This window comes from Pteropus alecto, unplaced genomic scaffold (genome assembly GCF_000325575.1).
Source record: "Pteropus alecto unplaced genomic scaffold, ASM32557v1 scaffold233, whole genome shotgun sequence".
Classification (NCBI taxonomy): domain Eukaryota; kingdom Metazoa; phylum Chordata; class Mammalia; order Chiroptera; family Pteropodidae; genus Pteropus; species Pteropus alecto.
Window position 1 is genome coordinate 410286 of NW_006434367.1, and position 2666 is coordinate 412951.

General features: G+C 38.6%; 1 pseudogene; it reads left to right on the top strand.

The window, feature by feature from the left end:
• The first annotated feature begins 2547 nt into the window (after positions 1-2547).
• On the top strand, positions 2548-2666 carry LOC112477618 (annotated as a pseudogene).

Consider the following 2666-nt stretch of genomic DNA (forward strand, 5'->3'; position numbering starts at 1 on the left):
ATTTGATAAGACAATAAACTCATACCCCCAAAAAGCTCAATAAACTTCAAGCACAAGAAATATGAAGAAAACGACATAATGAAATTTCTTAAAACCAATGATAAGGAACACACATGAATATACATGTGCCTGAAATAACATCCACATAATGAAGGACTCTAAGCAAAGGTCAGAGATTGCTCACAACAATCTAAGTAATTGTGTTGAAACATAAGATAATATAAGAATGAAAATGATTCAGTAGCCTCCAAACTCTAATTTAGTGGATCCATCTGTCTAACAGATTAGATAATCCCTGTTTACAAAAAAAGGGGGGAAGCTGTAAAAGAAAACATTCTTTTTTATTTTCTAGGGGTATGAAAAATTAAAGCAGTGTTTTTCAAATTTTGATGTTTATGGGGACATACTCCACTACATTTTGAGTCAATATGTCAAGGATAGGCCCAAGGAAAAAGCATGTTTTCAAGCACTTCAGGTGATATTTTGTGAGCATTTATTGATGGAAATTAGAAAACTCCTTCACTGAAAAATATTCACAAGCAGAAGTAGTAAGGTACCCACTTATATTGTATTGTATAAGGTACTTGCATATAGAATATACAAACTATCCCAATCGCCACAATAGCAAGAATGAAATACCCTTAAATGTAGGATGGCATGGCTGCTTGTTAGAGTGCTTGCTGCCTGATGATTACTGCAATGTACTCCTGGGGTTTTTGTCGAATGTTGCCATAATTCCTAACCTAAAATTAAGGAGCTAGAAAAGCGAGTTTTCTCCAGCTACTACACAGGCTGGAATGTCAATATCTGGAACTGAACACCTGCGGACACACAACACATTCTTCCATGTTTCTCCCATGGGTAGAGCGTCAGGATCCAGGACAGAGCCCCTGGTGTGTATAGGTAATTGGCCATATCCATTTCTGGAAAAGGTCCCTCTGAAGGGGACAAGGAGTGACTATCCTCCTACTGCTATGGGATAAGTTTGATCCAGTGACAGGGCACTGACAATTGGTGGGCATCTGAGTCATTCAGATGAAAGTGTCTGGTATCCGAAATATTATATTCTCCTGGGGCAACTCGATAAATGACTGCCCCCTTTCCCTCTGAGTTTGCTGAGCTAAAGTTTGGGTTGTTTGCAGAGTAGTGGGAAGATGTTCCACCTAATGCTCACTCATGTGTTTCAGGTCATCCATGGGGTCGGTGTGAGGGCTTCCTCATGGCAACCCACGAGTGCTGTTTTCCTGGACACAAATTTTCCTGCTGTTGTCTGCTTGCTGTTGTCTGCTTGCTGCTGTGGCAGTTCATTGTCTGACCCAGGGGCATATAAAAAGCTCCATCCCTAGACACCAGTGGCTCACTTTTTAATGAGAAAGGGGAAGGAAAAAGAGCATCTGGATTCAACTCTCCCCAAACCACTGGAAAAGGTTGTCCAACTAATAGAAGATTATGAAACACCTAATCAGTGAGTAAGGACTCTCTTGAGAGCTGGCACTTAACAGCAAATGGTCTCATGCGCCAAACAAAACGTTTACTAAAAACTGATAAAGTTGATGCCACTACTGCTGTCTCTGAAGTAAACTCCAGCCCCTCTGAGTTCTAGGAAAACACCTAAAAAGAGAATATGGAGCATCACCAGGAGCTTTCAGATCAACATCCAAAGGAAAAAGAGGAGATAAAAGGGCCAGGGACAGACAGGAGGAAAAAAAAGAGGAGAGAAAAAAGGAAAAATTTTACTCACTTAGAAATATAAACTATTCTAGAAGGTTTAGATTAGGAAATGAAGAGGGTATGGGGACTGATTATGCTGAGTCAGGGGCTTCTCTCTCTTCCCAGGGGGAGTCTGCTGACTAGAGTCACCAGGGCCTCCCCTTTTCCTCTTATTAGCAAGAGACAGAAACTAAAAACAGAGGCTTCAGGCGGCTAAAAGTCTATAATAGAAAGAGAAAGGTGAGGGAGGAAGGGAAGGAAGGAAGGAGAAAGACAGAGAGAGACAGAGAGACGGATAGAGAGACAATCTTAAATAAAGTGAAGGGAAGGTAACTAAATAAATTATATATAAATATAATAAATAAATAATATAATTAAAAGAAAGATCTATAATTTGACTCACTGGAAATCCAAAATTTCTTTACTAAAATTTACATAACATTATATACAGTATATATATGTAAAACAAATATATAATAAAATTTATATACTAAAAAATTTACATAAAAGATTAAAAGGGTGCCGATTGGCTTTTGAGCCTCTCCAACATAGGTTCTAAATTAACTTTAGCATTTGCTAAAATGCATCAGTTGACAAAATGTCACGGGCTTAATAAATTCTGAGGCTCAAATTATACTTATACCTGTGAATGCCACTAAAAGATTCCTATAATATTAAGAAAGTAGCTAAAGATAGAGAAAAATAGATATACCTCATTTATATAGCCTTGCCTAAAATTCCTATATTCATAATACTAATTGCCCTAAAATATCCCATATTGGCCATAGGTGCTATAACACATACATAATGAATAACAAGTAAAAATTAAAGTAAGTCATCTACGGCCATGCCACCCTGAACGTGCCCAATCTCGTCTGATCTCAGAAGCTGAGCAGGGGCGGGCCTGGTTAGTACTTGGATGGGAGACCACCTAGGAATACCAAGTGCTATAGGCA